The sequence below is a fragment of the Macrobrachium rosenbergii genome, chromosome 53 (genome assembly GCF_040412425.1).
Source record: "Macrobrachium rosenbergii isolate ZJJX-2024 chromosome 53, ASM4041242v1, whole genome shotgun sequence".
NCBI classification, from domain to species: Eukaryota; Metazoa; Arthropoda; class Malacostraca; order Decapoda; family Palaemonidae; genus Macrobrachium; species Macrobrachium rosenbergii.
The window spans coordinates 24,953,046-24,971,207 of NC_089793.1; the positions used below are offsets into that span (position 1 = coordinate 24,953,046).

The following is an 18,162-nucleotide window of genomic DNA, read 5'->3' on the forward strand; positions in this document are numbered from 1 at the left end:
GATCTGGAAACCACAGGTCTTTAAACCACCGCTCTGTGAACCACAGATCTGCAAATCACAGGTCCGTTAACCACAGAACGATAAATCACAGGTCCGTAACCCACAGATCTAGAAACCACAAGTCTGTAAACCACCGATCTGTAAACCGCAGACCTGTAAACTACAGAGCGATAAACCACATTTCTGTAAACTACAGAGCAATAAACCACTTATCTGTAAACCGCAAACCGATAAACCACAGATCTGCAAACCATAGAGCAACAAATCACAGACCAGTAAACCACAGAGCTAGAAACTACAGATCTATAAACCACAGGTCTGTAAACCATAGAGCGATAAACCAGAGATCTGGAAACCAGTTTTATACACTGGAACAAGGAAAAGGTTCTGATTAATTAATCTATACAAGATAAATTGAAAGCAATAGAGAGAGAGAAAGAGCAAAAGAGAGAGAGAGAGAGAGAGAGAGAGAGAGAGAGAGAGAGATATTAGAAAAAACACAGAACAAAAGAATATGTTCGATTTTCTAAGCACATATAAGCAATATATATATATATATATATATATATATATATATATATATATATAGAGAGAGAGAGAGAGAGACAGAGAGGAGAGAGAGAGAGAGAGAGAGAGAGTATTATTTTCCCATCAGATATTCAGATATTGGAAAACACAACAAAAAGAATATGTTCGATTTTCTACACGGCAAGCAAATATATATATATATATATATATAATATATATATATATATATATATATATATATATATATATATATATATTATATACAGAGAGAGAGAGAGAGAGAGAGAGAGAGAGAGAGAGAGAGAGAGAGAGAGAGAGTATTATTTTCCCATCAGATATTCAGATATTGGAAAAACACAACAAAAAGAACATGTTGATTTTCTATTTAATAAACAAATGATATATATATATATATATATATATATATATATATATATATATATATATATATATTATATATATATATAGATATATAGAGACATACAGAGAGAGAGAGAGAGAGAGAGAGAGAGAGAAGGCCTTAGGCTCAAAGTAATCACTGTCTCACATTCAAACCTGAGAATAAAATGTTATCATTGTTTAGAGGTCTTATAAATTTATCACGGAAGATTTCTTAAAAAACTGAAACTACAACATAAGACATCTCTAAGGTTCTAATGAAAGGACTAAGGTACGTTCACAAGACTTAAATGAGAGAATTTTATAATAAAAAATATGAATAAGAGCAAACATTAAGAACAACATTAACATACCACATTAAGGTAAACAACATTCTCAACATTCTTTTTGCAAATACAGATGTGCATTTAAACGTATTCACAGTCGATCTCTGTACCACCTCCAAAGCTAAGAATAGAAGAGGGTGTTGAAAGAAGAGGTAAGCCCAGAGAGAGAGAGAGAGAGAGAGAGAGAGAGAGAGAGAATCAAACGTTAATGTCTCTCTTGCACTCGTGTCTGAATTACAGAGAGAGAGAGAGAGAGAGAGAGAGAGAGAGAGAGAGAGACAGAGAGACTATACGGTAATGTTTCTCTTCCCTTCGTGTATGAACACAAAGAAAAACAGATTGACAAGTAAGAAGAGAGAGAGAGAGGGGGGAGTCTTTTAAACAGCGAAGAGTATCTCAACCGGCGTGGAAGCCGCCTCATCGACTGAGCTCTAAATTTACATATTTATTCAAAGCCAAAATCCCTGATTTTCCTCTCAGTAGCAAACTCATTCTAATTCAGTACCTGGGAAACGCAGCCTTTGATATGCCAAGAGCAGATGTATTAATGTGTTTTCAAAGAGGAGAAAAAACCTTTCAAGTTAATTAATAATAAAGGTGGAAGATTATCCGGGTTACCAAATAGTTGTTGCCCTCTCTCTCTCTCTCTCTCCAGGTTACCAAACAGCTGCTCTCTCTTTCTCTCTCCAAGTTACCAGATAGCTGCTCTCTCTCTCTCTCTCTCTCTCTCTCTCTCTCTCTCTCTCTCCAGGTTACCAGATAGTCTCTCTCTCTCTCTCTCTCTCTCTATAGATTACCAGATAGTTTTGGCCTCTCTCTCTCTCTCTCTCTCTCTCTCTCTCTCTCTCTCTCTCTCTCTCTCTCTCTCTCTCTCTCTTTCCTTCAGAATTAGATTTTAACAGTCATGGCAGAGCTGTCTAGTTATAAAAAGAGAAATATAACAGCGAATGGTCAATAATTTTCTGGAAAAGAGAAAGGGAAAGGCAGAATAAAGGAGTGGAAAATCGCCATAGAACAGATATTATAAATTCTATGAATATAAAGAACATTATTTTCCAAACATCTCGGAATTATTTCTGAGTCTCTCTGTCTTGTTCGAATGGTGACTTAGGCACAGGAATACATCTAGTCACGTATTAGCACTCGATCTATAATACATGTTATGTTAATTAGATTTAACGTAAAAATGTCCGATCCCCTGTAAGCCTGATTATTATAATCATCTCATTAGAATATCATCACTCGCGTGGCAATATACCTTTATCGCCCATTTTCATTTCGCGTACAACAACAAATTACTGAGGGTCTTGTTTTTGAAGTTCTCGCTTTTAGTTAGTAAAAATAGACACTTCACGAATGTGAGGTAAGTGCTGGAACAATTGTGAGGTAAATGATGGAGCAATTCGTGAGGGAAATGCTGGAACAATTCGTGAGATAAATGCTGGGAAAATTCGTGTGATAAATGACGGAACAAATCGTGAGGTAAATGATGGAACAATTCGTGGGGGATACGCTGGAACATTCCCCGAGGTAAATGCTGGAACAATTCATGGTAAATTCTGGAACAATTCGTGAGGGAAACGCCGGAACAAATCGTGAGGTAAATGCTGGAACAATTCGTGTGGTAAATTCTGGAACGATTCGTGAGGTAAATTCTGGAACAATTCGCGAGATAAATGCTGGAACAATTCGTGAGATAAATGCAGGAACAAATTGTGAGGTAAATGCTGGAACAATTCGTTTGGTAAATTCTGGAACAATTCGTGAAGGAACTGCTGCAACAATTCCAGAGGTAAATGCTGGCACAATTCGTGTGATAAATTATGGAACAATTCGTGAGGGAAATGCTGGAATAATTCGTGAGGGAAATACTGGAACAATTCTTGTGGTGAATTCTGGAACAATTCGTGAAGGAAATGCTGCAACAATTCCCAAGGCAAATGCTGGCACAATTCGTGTGGTAAATTCTGGAACAATTCGAGAGGGAAATGCTGGAACAATTCGTGAGGGAAACGTCGGAACAAATCGTGAGGTAAATGCTGGAACAATTCGTGTCGTAAATTCTTGAACAACTGGTGAGGGAAATGCTGGAACAATCCGAGAGGTACGTGCTGGAATAATTTGTGAGGTAAATGCTGGAACAATCCGAAAGGCAAATGCTGTAAGAATTCGTGGGGTAAATGATGGAACATTTCGTAAGGTAAATGCTGTAACATTTCGTAGAATATCTATTGTACTACGCTGAGGTGAGTAGCGAGTTATGTCACTGGTGGTCAATCAACTGTGGTAGCTTAAAGAAAGAAAGTTAACATCTTAGAAGCTATTCCCTCTAAGGGGAACTGTATATAGTAATATATTTACCTCACGAATTGTTCCCGCAATTACGTTTCGAAATACTCCAGCATTTACCTCATGAATTGTTCCAGCATTTCCCTCACGAATAGTTCCAGCACTGACCTCGCGAACTGCTCCAGCATTTACTTGACGGGTTGTTCCATTATTTACCTTATGAATTGTTCCAGCATTTACCTCACGAATTGTTCCGTCATTTACCTCACAAATTGTTCTAGCATTTACCTCACACTGGTTAAGTGTCTATTTCTATTAACTAAAAAAACGAGAACTTCAAAAATAAAGATTCCTCAGTAATTTGTTGTTTTACGCGAAATGAAATGGACGATAAAGACATACTGTCACGCGAGTGATGATGTTCTGATTAGCTGATTATAACAATCAGGCAAGCTCTTCCTTGGACGAGTCGGCAGAGTTGTGGCCTTGCACTCGTTAGGCCCGAGTTCGCCTCTCCGGCCGGCTAATGAAGAGTTAGAGGAATTTATTTCTGGTGATAGAAATTCATTTCTCGCTATAATGTGGTTCGGATTCACAATGCTGTGGGTCCCGTTAAGTAACCAATTGGTTCTTAGCTACGTTAAATAAGTCTAATCCTTCGGGCCAGCCCTAGGAGAGCTGTTAATCAGCTCAGTGGTCTGGTAAAACTAAGGTATACTTAACTTTTATAATAATCAGGCTAACTAGGAAGTGAAAATTTTCATATTAATGAATCTAATTAACTTCACATGTACTATAGATTGAGCACTAATGGCTGACTGGATGTATGCCGGTGCCTATGTCACCGTTCGAACTGGGGAGAGAAACTCAGAAATAATTCCAAGATGTTTGATAGATAATGTGAGTTATATTCATAGTATCTATAATATCTGTTCAATGGCTACTTTCCTATATATTCTTTATTCTACCTTTCCTGTCTCCTTTCCAGAAAATTATCGATCATTGACTTTTAAATTTCTTCTTTTATAACTAGACAACTCTTCCATAACCTAAAATCCAACACTGAGAGAGAGAGAGAGAGAGAGAGAGAGAGAGAGAGAGAGAGAGAGAATGTAAACACGCTTCACGCTATCGACTGCATTGCGCCATAATCGCTTTTCGCTAAAAATAGCAGCTCCAATAACAGCCACAGGAACAGCAGAAGCAATAGAAGTAAACAGCTGCAATTGCATGTGTGTATAAAAATAGAATAATAATGAAGCCAGACTGAGCCAAAAATAGTCGCCTGATAAGGCAAACATCGGAAAATCTCAAGAAGCGAATTCCCTCCTGCCAATCTTTCTTTCTATTGGCGTCCATGTCTTGAGAATCTTATAAAGTCTTTCCTTCCTTTTTAGTTTTCTGTGAAAGAAAACTGTTGTGCCGGCTTTGTCTGTCCGTCCGCCGGCATTTTTTTCTGTCCGTCCGCAGATCTTAAAAACTACTGAGGCCAGAGGGCTGAAAATTGGTATGCTGATCATCCACCCGCCAATCATTAAACATACCAAATTGCAGCCCGCTAACCTCAGTAGTTTTGATCTTATTTAAGGTTAAAGTTAGCCATGATCGTGCGTCTGGCAACGATATACGACAGGCCACCACCGCGTCGTAAAGTTTCATGGGCCACGACTCATACAGCATTATACATAGACCACCGAAAGATAGATCTATTTTCGGTGGCCTTGATTATACGCTGTACAGAAAACTCGGTCGCGCCGAGGAAACTTCGGCGTATTTTTTACTTGTTTTATTTCTTTTTCGCTGCAAGAAGTCTTGAAATATAGATGGAATAGTTGAAACTTATTTTTTTTCTTCTTTTTTTACGTTTTCTTCTCTCGTCATAATTTTTTCTTCCTCCTAAGAGGAGGAGGAGGAGGATTCTTCCTTGATTCTCTTCTTTTCAAGTTTCAAATGTGAAGGGGAATCTTTATGTGCTTTGACTTCACATTCATATTATCTTTTGTCTATTGTCTTTCTTTTTTCTTTTTATCAAGCGCCCACCTTAGTGATTCGTTCAGGTGAATTGCCTTTGGGGTGAGCGCGCGTGCGTGAGTTAGCGTTTCCTTCTTCTTGTGGGGGTGTGAGTTTGTTTAGGTAACTGAGTAAATATATTTTGATTTGGGATATCTGGAAGGAAGAGAGATTTTGTAGTTTTGAGTCAGGCTCTGAAGTGTGACATATTTCTTACACACACAAACATATATATATATATATATATATATATATATATATATATATATATATATATATATATATATATATATATATATATATATATATGTGTGTGTGTACATGTGTGTGTGTGTATAAATATGTCACACTTCAGAGCCTGACTCAAGACTACAAAATCTCTCTTTTCCCAGACATCACACAAACAAAATTTATTTACTCAGTTACCAAAACAAACCCACACCCATGCAAGAAGAAAGTAACACTAACTCACACCCGCAAGCGCACACACCAAAGCCAAATGACCTGAACGAATCACTCAGGTGGGCGCCTGATAAAAAGAAAAAAGAAAGACAATAAACAAAAGGTAACATTCTAAGTCACTGCGAAGTCAAAGCACATAAAGATTCTCCTTCACATTTGAAACTTGACAAGAGCATCGAGGTAGAATCCCCCTGCTCTTCTTCCTCTCAGGAGGAAGAAAAAAAAATATGACGAGAGAAGGAAACGCCAAAAAAGTTGAAAAAAGAAAATTAAAACAAAAAGAAGTTTCAACTCTTTCATCTATATTTCAAGGCTTCTGCATTGAAAAAAAAAGAATGGAAAGACTGTATAAAATTCCAAAGACATGGACGCCAACAGAAAGAAAGATTGGTGGGAGGGAATTCGCTTTTTGAGATTTTTCGATGTTTGCCTTATCAGGCGACTATTTTTGGCTCAGTCTGGCTTCATTTTTATTCTGATTTTATACACAGGAGCAATTGCTGCTGTTTATTACTATTGCTGCTGATTATCACTACTGTTCCTGCTGCTATTGGCGCTAATATTTTGAGCGAAAAGCGATTATGGCGCAATGCAGTCGATAGCGTGAATTATATATATATTCTTCTTCTTTCTCTTCTCTCTCTCTCTTCTCTCTATATATATATATATATATATATATATATATATATATATATATATATATATATATACACATTATATTCTTCGTTTTAACGTGCTTTTTCCCATTTTCTATATGGGGTAAGCACGATGCCTTCTTTGAAGGACTTTGATTTGGCGTTGGGGTAGGCGTAGCCTCGATCGACTGCCCTGCCTGACATCGCTTAGACCCGGTAAAGATGTGTACGTGTATCGTGCCAATCCCCAGCTCCCTTCCTCCCCAAGCAGCGAGGAGAACTGGCCGGGTAGGCTCGACAGTTCGAGACGTGTGAGGTGTCTGTTCTGTTTTAGAAGATGCTGGAGTGGCTTTGTTTATGTGTGTATGAGTCTGTAACACCCATTTGCTTTTCAGCAAACCTATCCGTTGATTACATGCATAACCCAGGGTGTCTACACGGATAGCAAGTGTCTGCCTTCACTTTGACCCAGTCGGCTGCGGATTTGAACCCTCTACGAAGTCTAGGCCGCTGCTCTACCGACTGAGCCACCGAGGCTCTCTCTCTTTATATACATATAATATATATATATATATATATATATATATATATATATATCCCTCTTTTCCTGTTTTTTTATATGGTTGTCTAACAGAAATGATTTCAAAAGTTAATACTCATGGTGTCATAGTCTATACTGTATAGCTTTTCAAACGCATACTCGCGCAGCACACGTGTGTGCATGTGGCTGTGTGAAAGACTCTCTCTCTCTCTCTCTCTCTCTCTCTCTCTCTTTTTCCTGTTTTTCTTGTTTGCTACATCTAAGAAATGATTTCAAAGGAAATTTAATATAATTTCCAAACGTGTCATGAGCAAGTGTTTGTGTCACAAGAGAGAGAGTGTGTGTGTGTGTGTGTGTGTGTGTGTGTGAGAGAGAGAGAGAGAGAGAGAGAGAGAGAGAGAGAGAGAGAGAGAGAGAGAGAGAGAGTCATAAAAACCCCTAAACCGGAAAGACCGAGGTTAAAGCGTGAAAAACCAACACAAATTCAACACAAACTGCAGAGAGAGAGAGAGAGAGAGAGAGAGAGAGAGAGAGAGAGAGAGAGAGGCAAAATCATATTGAACTAAACATATCCAAAGAAAAAACTGGAGGGTTAAAACTGATAAACCAACAACACCAATTCTCGCACAAACTGCTCTCATCATATTCTGACTAAACATATCCAAGAAAAAACCTGTTAAAACGTGATAAACCAACAACAACCATTAAAACTGCAGAGAGAGAGAGAGAGAGAGAGAGAGAGAGAGAGAGAGAGAGAGAGAGAGAGAGAAGAGAGAGAGTCATATCTAAAAACCCCTAAACCGGAAAGACCGAGGTTGTGAAAAACAACACAAATTCAACACAAACTGCAGAGAGAGAGAGAGAGAGAGCAGAGAGTGAGTTTGTATCTAAAAACCCCTAAACCGGAAAGACTGAGGTTGTGTGAAAAAACCAACACAAAATTCAACACAAACTGCAGAGAGAGAGAGAGAGAGAGAGAGAGAGAGAGAGAGAGAGAGAGAGAGAGAGAGAGAGAGTCATATCTAAAAACCCTAAACCGGAAAGACCTGAGGTTAAAGTGAAAAACCAACACAAATTCAACACAAACTGGAGAGAGAGAGAGAGAGAGAGAGAGAGAGAGAGAGAGAGAGAGAGCAAAAATCATATTACCGAACTAAACATATCCAAGAAAAACCGAGGTTAAAACGTGATAAACCAACAACACCAATTCGACGCACAAACTGCCGAGAGAGAGAGAGAGAGAGAGAGAGAGAGAGAGAGAGAGAGAGAGAGAGAGAGAGAGAGAGAGAGCAAAATCATATTACCCAAGTATCCATAAACCGAGAAAAACCGAGGTCAAAACTTGATAAACCAACAGCACCAAACTGCCAAGAGAGAGAGAGAGAGAGAGAGAGAGAGAGAGAGAGAGAGAGAGAGAGAGAATCACATTTTCTGAAAAAAACCCTAAACTGAGAAAAACCGAGGTTAAAACACGATAAACCAACAACACAAATTCGACACACAAACTGCCAAAAAAAAAAAAATGGACCAGCCTAAAAGGCACTAGACCCTCTCTGTGCAAGCAGTGGAAAAATGTCAAGACCAATCTTTTTGCAACGAGACTTAACAACAATATTTTCAAGGGTATGAAACACGACTAACATTTTACAGAGCAGTAAAGAGATTTCTTTTGCCTGTCACTTTGTATGTATGTATGTATGTATGTATGTATGTATGTATGTATGTATGTATGTATGTCTTTTTTTTTTTACATAGGGGGGCTATTTGTGTCAACATTCGCTTCTGTTTGTTTGCAAATACTGAGAAATAAAAGATGCAAGAAAATAAATTTGTGTGTGTATATATATATATATATATATATATATATATATATATATATATACTGTACATATATATATATACACATACACACACACACACACATATATATATATATATATATATATATATATATATATTATATATATATATATATATATATATATATATATATATATATATATATATATATATATATATATATATCTAAAGAAAAACTAATTTAAAAACTAAAAAAACTCGAATATCGCGTCGTAAAGAACTACAAAAAAATTTTTAGAGCACTGTTCAACGTCAGACAACCCCATTCACAAAGGATGGGTATGTTCTCTTTTGCTCCTCTTTTAACAAAAAAAAAAAAAAACACACACACACTATAATGCAAAACATGTAGTGGCTGGCCTGAATACACATACACACACACACACACACACAGACACACAAAACAGTCAAGGGTTGGGGGAAACGACTGAAGACATAAAAACAATATTCTTTCTTTGTCTTTTTTTTTTTTTTTATCTCAAATCTGTGCCGTCACACTAAAGAAAGGGAACGAGGAAATTGCTTGAAAAATATTCGGACAGAAGGATTGAAGAATGGTGAGACGTATTCTCGTATGGAAATTCAGATAGAAATCTATTCAGAAATTTTTGCATTGGGTTCCACTTGAAAATATAAAACGATTTGTTCTATATAAACATGGGATACACGTAAAACACATAGGAATAGGGCCAATCTTCTGAAAATAATAATAATAATAATAATAATAATAATAATAATAATAATAATAATAATAATAATGTGCCCTTGTATTTTATAATTTACTGAAATTTTTATGTATTTGTTTATTGATTCGTTAATTAGTTTTTAAAAACTGTGATCTCTTCTTTCCATATTTCCTAATACCTTCTGTTATTACTTCTGAATAATATTCTTTGAATAATTGAGTCATTGACCCTGTGGGCCGTTCCATATAAGTAGGTTCTGTTCATCTTCTGAATAATAATAATAATAATAATAATAATAATAATAATAATAATAATAATACGATAATCCGATGATACTCTCACATGAATTTTACAGCGGGTGTACGGACAAAAAAAAAAAAAAAATTGAAAGGTATCATCACTTCAATTTGACAATGGAAATGAAAATTCATATGAAATATGACCGCTATGACATCACATATCGCTACGCCGGGGGAGCAGAATCAACAAGACTAATAGATTTTTAATTTTGAAAGGATTGTTATTATTTTTTTTTAAGTGACGACTCGCTGAGTAGAACAGGCACAGAATTTGCATAATTTATGACTTGTTTTCACGCGTCGGTATCTGCATGAATTTTTCTGGAATAATTATCCAATAATTATCCAATAATTATCCGTAACACGTCAAATAATTTATTAATTCAGATGTTTAGATTCGCAGAGCTTTGACGTTAATGTCATGACTGAAAAGATTTTGCTGTAGGTTTTCCTTGTTAATAGTATGTACGGATAATTTTTTAATATAATTCTTTTATATGTATTTTCTTTTTATCTTTATGACACATCCACGCACACATACACACACACACACTCACGCACACGCACACACACACACACACACACACACACACACACACATATATATATATATATATATATATATATATATATATATATATATATAAATAAATTACTCTTTAATTTGACATTGAGAGCCGTAACTGAAAACTAACTTGATAACAAATCTTGGGTAAAAAAAAAGGAAACTTATTATATTCTATATTATCTTATATCTTCTCGTTGGGTCATACTGCCGTGGCAAATACCATGGTCATCGATCCGAAAAGTCGCCTTACATATCGATAACAGGGCAAAATGCACTAATTTGAAAATTGTCTCTGAAGACAATTCTGGGAAACTGAACAGTTCCTTCAACTGTCCTGAAGTTAAATTTAAAACTGTTCCCAGCATTTGCGCCCATAAACGAGCGAAAGGAAGGGAAATAACAAAAGAGAGGGAGGGAGCGGTAAGGGAAGAGGAAGGAAGGGGGAAGGGATTGGTAACAGAAGATTATTTAGGGAGACTGAACAGTTTCTTGAACTGTCCTTAAGATAACTCTGAAACTGTTCCCAGCAACTGCGGCCACAAACGGGAGAAAGGAGAGGAAATAACGAGAGAGAGGGAGGGGTACGGGAAGAGGGAAGGGAGGGAGAAGGAAGAGGGTGGAGGGGTAATGAAAGTGAGGGAGAGAGCCTCAAATAATCTCGCGACGCTCGAACTTTTCTCTTTGGGCGAAATTTGTAGATGGCCCGGGAACAAATTTTCTCTCTCGCTCTCTCGCGGCGCGAAAACCGTGATAAGGCGCCTCCGTTAATTTCCTTAACGCTAAAGGGAAGTTATCGCCCAACGATGCTCCGAATAGCTTGGCCGAAGCTATGAAATAATTGATTTACGAACGCTCACACACACACACAGACAGAGAGAGAGAGAGAGAGAGAGAGAGAGAGAGAGAGAGAGAGAGAGAGAGTTTAAGTTTTTGATTTGTGATTACTAAAACTGGGGTTACAACATCTAGGTTTACTGACGAAGAGAGAGAGAGAGAGAGAGAGAGAGAGAGAGAGAGAGAGAGAGAGAGAGTTTCTGGTTTTGTGATTACTAAAACTGGGGTCACATCTAGGTTTATTGACGCAGAGAGAGAGATGAGAGAGAGAGAGAGAGAGAGAGAGAGAGAGAGAGAGAGAGAGAGAGTTTAATTTTTTCATTTGTGATTACTAAAACTGGGGTTACAACATCCAGGTTTATTGACGCAGAGAGAGAGAGAGAGAGAGAGAGAGAGAGAGAGTTTCCAAACATCAGAGAGTATTCTTATCGAGAATACCTGAGGGGGGCATTACAAATGTTCATAATTGCGTCGAAACATTTCCGGAAGAGATCATTAACAATACTCTTGGTGAAGGGACAGCGTTCACACTCATCTGTTGCAAGTGGGGTCACAGTAATTACCCTTCTATAAGGACCCAGTTCATTTATCAAATGCTTTGGGGAGTATAATAACCAGCCTTTGTGTAATGAAAAATAACATCGCCAAAGTATTTCTAAGAAAGGATAATAATTATTAGTTGGGTTGAAGGGCACATAAAAATAATTTGTTTGAGTAGGATAACAGTGCCATTTGCAATGCTAATAATTGCGCTAAGGGATAATTATTCTTGGCACGTCGGAATTAACGACCTTTGGCAACACATGGCAAAGTAGTCACCGGCTGAGAAAATTTAAAAGGAACTTTTTCGGAGATACAAACACGTAATTTCTGAGTCCATATTATTATTATTATTATTATTATTATTATTATTATTATTATTATTATTATTATTATTATCATTAGCTGATCCGCTGTTATAGTGGTTAGTGTCGTGGCATGCCACTCAGATGTCGCGGGTTCGAGTCTCCCCAAGGGCGATGAAAAATCACTGGCTCTGTACCATGCAGTTTGGGGTCTGCGGTGAGAGGTTGAAACCAACATTCTTTGGAAGCTTGAATTTCAAGTCATTAGCCCCAGTGTGCTTGTTCCATGTGAATAGGTTTCACCTACTGAAATAATAATAATAATAATAATAATAATAATAATAATAATAATAATAATAATAATAATAATAATGTCTTCTTCTTCTTCTTCTTATTATTATTATTATTATTATTATCATTATTATTATTATTGTAATAATTATTATTCAGAAGATGAACCGTATTCGTATGGAAAAAGCCACCACAGGGACCATAGACTTGAAATTCAAGCTTCTAAAGTATAAGGTGTTCATTAGATAGAAGTAACAGAAAGTAATGGGAAATAAATCACTTTACAGAAGTATACAAAACTTTAAATGCAAGAATTAAAATGAAACTCTCTTCAGGGCTAGGATCAAAGCAAGCAAGCTTTTCCTGGTAAAAGAACGTAACCATCCGTGATGAGACACAGAATAGATTTTGTATTGAAACATTAATCCTGACAACAAGTTCAAACATCAAATGAAAGTGGTCCTTTAACTGACACAGGCTGATTGACTGAACCCAGCTACTGGCGGCACAACAGGGAAGGTCACTGACGTCTAAGAAAAACTTAATAAAAAATATATCTTCACACAGGTATACTTATAAAGTCCACATATATATGAATATATGTGTGTGCGTGTGTGTAATTGTAATGCCGTAGCCACAATCCCCTCTTCTCGCATTCTTCACACTTTTTGGATACGCTTGTCATTACAAAGCCTTAGATTCAAATGCAAGATATATGAAGCAATCCTTTTGTGTGTGTGTATGTATGTATGTATGTATATATATAAATGTATGTACATACACACATATAAAGATACATACACACACACACACATATATACATATATATATATATATATATATATATATATATATATATATATATATATATATATATATATACATATACACACACACACACACACACACACACACACACATACATATATATATATATATATATATATATATACATAGCCTATATAAAAATAGAATCAGTCATAAAAAATGATAAAATCTCTCATACTGTACAAACGATAAAACTATAGTTAAAAATCATTTAAACGAAAGAGACTATTCTCCCGAAGGGAATCAAAATTATCCTTTGAAACGAGAATGAAACTGATCTTCATATGAAAAGGACTCAATAATCAACCTTTCCAGGATAATCCCTCTCCGTATGATAAGGGAAATATCATCCTTTGTGCCCTGTGCGACAGCAATCAGCCCTTGCGTGAGGGATTAACGTCCTGTCTCGTAAACCATTACGAATGAACATCGGAATAAAAGAAAAAATTTTCTGGGTGATCTCTCGATTTTTGTCTACGACATGAGTCGACGCCTAAAGTAACAGATTTTGTGGGGTTTATTTTTTAACGTCAATAATACTGATTTATGAATACTGATTTTGTATGAAGTAACAGATTTTGTGGGATTTATTTTCTGGCGTCATCAATCTTGATTTAAAAATATAGATTCTCTGTGAAGTAACAGATTTTGGGGGATTTATCTTTTGACGTCATCAATCTTGATTTAAAAATATAGATTTTGTGGGATTTATCTTCTGACGTCAACAGTACTGATTTAAAAATAGATTCTGTATGAAGTAAAGATTCCGTGTGATCATTTTTTGACGTCAACAATATTGATTAAAAATACAGATTTAGTGTGAAGTAACATATTTTGTGGAATTCATTTTTTTGACGTCTACAATATTGATTTAAAAATATAGATTTTGTGTGAAATAACTGATTTTGTGGAGTTAATTTTCTGACGTCAACAATACTAATTTAAAAGTATAGCTTTTGTGTGAAGTAACAGAATTTGTGTGAAAGCATCTTTTAACGTCGACAATCCTATTTTAAAAATATAGCTTTCGTGTGAAGTAACATATTTTGTAGATCAATTTAAAACACCGAAACGATCTGTTTGTTCCCCGGTACTTCAGATTCTTTGTTGAAAAACAAAAGACGATCAAAAGAAAGCCGATGTCTCCTGAAGCGATATCCGCGTAATGTAAAAAATAAGAGAGAGAGAGAGAGAGAGAGAGAGAGAGAGAGAGAGAGAGAGAGAGAGAGAGGGAACTGATAAAAATGCTCCCTTGCTATTTCTTGTACGACCTGCTCAAACAAAGCTTCTTCTTCCTTGAGCCAAGACGACATTGATTATCGGGTTCTCCTCAGAAGCCTCCGTAAGTGAAGTATAAAATAACGAAATTTGCTTCTTAGATTAGAGCGAGACAGGTGTTTCCGAAAGAGAGAGAGAGAGAGAGAGAGAGAGAGAGAGAGAGGCTGGGTAGGAGGGAGGTAAGTGGAACATAATACCCTAAAATTTTGTCTAGTTACCTATAATTGGTTATTTTATATAACGGCACTGAAAGGGAAATTGAGAGTAAAAGGTTTTAAAGGTGTAAAAGGAGGAAAATCTCGCAGCTGCACTACGAAACAACTGTTAGAAGAGGGTGGAAAATAAGATGGAAGAAAGATTGTGAACGGAGGTGCAGGTAAAATGTATAAGAAAATTCCTTCATCAAGAAAAAATACAAGAGAAAACCCTTGTCGCTATATCTTCTTTAATAGTGAAAATACTACAGTAATCTTACCCTTTCCCTTAAGAAAATACGAACACATATCTCCCACAACCCCCTGATTATACTTTTGCCTTGAGAGAAGGTTAAAGCGCCTTACATAGCTCTGAATATCGTTTGTCTTGGGAAAAGACAACGGTTAGTCCCATCCCTACGAAAATAGTGTTTCGAATCTCTCTCCCGTTTAGAAAAACAACAATGGCCGACCTACTCTTTAACAAATCCCCGGACCGCTTAAAAACGAGATAGATAATAAATAAGTCTCTGAATTCCTAGCATCATACCGCTGCTATGCCTCTCGTAACTTCAAAAGCAGTTAGAGAAGAGAAGGTACAGGCCGCCCCTTTCCAAGCGTCTTTTAATTAACCTGCCTAATGAACCTTCACTCACACTCCCTTTCTCTCCCGACGTGGAATCACGACTAGGAATTCGTTTGTCCTTCACGTCTTCTTCTTCGTCTGTTCTCATCGTTATTCCAAAAGACAATTCTAGGTTAGATAAGAGAGCAATCTAAATCTGAGAGGGTGGGAATCTTTATGTGAATCCAGTTCAAGTTAATCTCGGATAATGTTACTCATGGCTGGCGGGGATATACAACTATGACCTATGGTATTTTACTTCTGGAAAGTATGACAACTGAAATTATAATAAAGATATAAACAAACACTACCACAAATTGAAGTATTCTCTACTTTCGTGTAGCAGAGGGTGGACATCTTTACGGTAATCAAGAGTGAATTAATCTAGGGTAAAGTTTCTCGTGGCGGGCGGGATTTTAAAAATATATCCTGTGGTATTTTACAACGTTAGATCTAAACAAACACTACAAGAATTATAGATGTTCTCTACCTCCGATTTTGAGATGCAGCAGAGGGTGGAAATCTTTACGGTAATCCAGAGTAAAATAATTTAGAGTAATGTTTCTCGTGGCTGGAAAACGTTTACAATTATGACCTATGGTATTTTACGTCTTCACTGCATAAAATTTGACACTAATGAAAAGTCTACACAAACACTACAAGAAATATAAATATTCCCAACTCACGGTATTCCAGGGTAACTGCAGAAAATGACCTTACCTGAAAGAAAGAGAAGCGATGATATACAAATACTGTAATATATTATTTTAAAATATTCCGTCGATATAAGAATGTGAAATCACTTCCAGACGAATATTAATGCCTTGCTTAAATTAATAGACGTGAGATGGATACTGTAGATTAGATAAGACTGTGAGAATGTAAAATAAGAGCAACACTAAAAGACATACACGCAGAAATATGCATTATACATATATACACATACTTTAAACGTATATATACAGTATATATATATATATATATATATATATATATATATATATATATATATATTGTAACAAACCCCAATTTCTGTGGGACCGTCAGGTTCTTTAATGTAGATCTTAAGCGTTGGGCACTAGGACTGTGACAATCTCAAGGAGAAGGGTGCTAAAGAAAATACTCAAATTAGCTTAGAATTATTTTATTATCATTACTATATTAAAAAAATGTACAAGTAAGCCCAGATTTCAGACAGCACAGCAAAACATCGAATAATAATCATCGATAACTTTATGGATAGCACAAAAATGGCTCGATAACCCTTAAATAACAAAAATTCACAGCGGCAGTAAAACAGTAAATAATAATAGACAAACATAAGATTGTACAATAATAATGATAGTAACATGAGCCGCACTTGCTTCATCAAAAATAACAATCGTAACTAACCAGGAGTCATTCTCACTCCGACATATAACAATAATACCTTGCTCGGCATCACAGTCATATTAATGACCACAAGAACCATAAAGGGTTCGTTCTCAACTACAGCAACAACCTCATCATATCAATGACCATAATCGTAACCACATCATACATTAATGACAACCATACCCTCATCATATTAATGGACATAATCATAACCTCGTCATATAATAATGACAACCATAATCTCGTCATATATTAATGACAACCATAACCTTGTCATATATTATTGACCATAATCATAACCTCATTATATATTAATGACAACTATAACCTCATTTTATATTAATGACAACCATAACCTCGTCATATATTAATGACCACAGGAATTGTAAAAGATCCACCCTCAAGACGCACTGAGAGAGAGACACTAAAAAAACCACGAGGACAACTATCGAACACTTCCATGCCGACCACAGCTTCTCAGCTGCCACAGAAGAACACCTTCTGGAAAATCCAGGGACTACACATGAGTCTCCCACTTCTCTTTGGGAACAAAATCCTCAGGAGCCACTCCTCTTCGGGAACAAAATCCTTAGGGGCCACCATCACACACTTCCATGATGATACCATCTCCTAAGGAACTAGATCAGGTCCTCCTCCGCTGTCCACAGAAAATCATCACTGGCTGCTGTCCAAAACCATCATCATCATCACTGGTGAACAATCTCTGCTACTACTGCCACCACCATCCACAAGGTGATACTCGAAATCCACCGCTGCTGTGTTCTCCTCTGAGAACTAGATGGTGTGCTGCCTGAAATCTGACTGCTCCTGAAAAAAAAGAGACCAACAACACCTCGCCTTCCCACACAAAATACCGAAGTGGAGGTAAACAATTAAAACAAGGTAGTCTAAAAAACAAACCATCAGGAAACCTGATATATATATATATATATATATATATATATATATATATATATATATATATATATATATATATATATATATATATATATATATATATATATATATATATATATATTATATATTATATATTATATATATGACCCTTTGAATAAGCTCTATGAGAGCCTAAGAGTGTCTCATCTTTGAAAAATGACAAGTTTTAAATCTTTGTACTTTTCATAACTAACAAACTTCAGTCTTAACATAAGGGTAAATTATCTGGTGCTAGCTGGAGACTGGTTAAAAACAACACAAGAGAGAGGAATGGGACTTGCTTCTACAAAAGATTTTGTTTTGTGCAGGAACAATCATGTAAACTTTATAGAA

At 36.2% G+C, this 18,162-nt stretch overlaps 1 long non-coding RNA gene across 1 annotated transcript in view; it reads right to left on the reverse strand.

The window, feature by feature from the left end:
* The window catches only part of LOC136834365 (uncharacterized), a 253,856-nt gene that overhangs the window by 74,049 nt on the left and 161,645 nt on the right, over positions 1-18,162 (reverse strand). Inside the window, exon 2 of the long non-coding RNA XR_010851763.1 lies at positions 16,185-16,218. This is a non-coding gene — a long non-coding RNA (uncharacterized lncRNA). The remainder of the gene's footprint in view (positions 1-16,184; positions 16,219-18,162) is intronic.